The sequence below is a fragment of the Marmota marmota genome, unplaced genomic scaffold (assembly GCF_001458135.2).
Source record: "Marmota marmota marmota unplaced genomic scaffold, marMar, whole genome shotgun sequence".
NCBI classification, from domain to species: domain Eukaryota; kingdom Metazoa; phylum Chordata; class Mammalia; order Rodentia; family Sciuridae; genus Marmota; species Marmota marmota.
Window position 1 is genome coordinate 36,608,987 of NW_026000108.1, and position 1,177 is coordinate 36,610,163.

Sequence of the window (1,177 nt, forward strand, 5' to 3'; positions counted from 1 at the left end):
GCCTACAGTTATCAAATCCATTCAAATTATTAATCAATTAAATGGATTATTCAGTTTATTAGGTTATAACTCTCATAACCTAATAATTTCATCTCTGAAAACTCTGCATTATGTAACATGAGTTTATTGGGGACACCATCCAAACCATAACATTCTATTCCTGACCCCAAAACAACACATTTATCTTACAATGGAAAATTGTGAGATATTTAATTCATCATCAAGTGTCCTCATAATTTTAAAGAGTTTCAGATTTGCCCAAAAGTTTAAGCCCAAAATGTCCTCCAAATCTCAAAGCAAACTCTTATCCATGAGTCCCTATTAACAACAACAAAAAAGATAAAATACTGTATATTTTCAATATACAGTAGCATAAACTAAATATTCCCATTCCAAAGGGGAGAAAGAGAGATATAGAAGGAATGATGCCAAAACAAGAATGAAAATCAGCTGTAAACATTAGGTCCTATAGCACCATATCTAGCATCTGGGGCAAATGGAAGTGAACTGTGCTCTCCAAAAAGCTTGAGCTTTAGGCCCTGCCCTATGGCCTTACTGGCTGCAGCCCACATCATCTCTCTCTTAAACTGGCTCTGTATGCAGATAGCAACTACCTCAGTAGATGTTCCTCATTACAGGCCTCTCTTAATCCCCAGGGTCCCAAGGTAGCTTCAGTTTCCTTCTTACAGTTTCACATATTGCCCTCTCAAGGACTTTCCATAAAGATTCCACCAGGCTTTCTTTTGAAAGCTTTGTGAAGCTTCCATGATGCTATAACTAGCATCCTGTGTTCCTGAAGAAACAGCACCAAATGGACGATGCCAACATCTGCCATCAACTGAAGCACTAGCTTGACCACAACTGCAGCAATTTCTAGTACTGGTGAAATGAAACATGGTGAAATGAATCCTAGTGAAATACCTCCTAGGTTCCTCTGTGTAAGCCAGGTGCCCCCAAGTTCTCTTAAATGAGTTTTCATTTTTATACCCTTGAGCCTGACATGGGTATGGTTTTGTTGATTCCTGAGATGACTTTAAGGCACCTTTTCTATTGTCTATATGCAAAACACTTAGATTCTCTTTATAGGCAGTAATCTCATCAACAACCATGCCTTGCTTTGTCCCAGTCTTATGTCTGCTTTTCTGTACAAACTGCAAATTAAAAAAAAAAACATTAT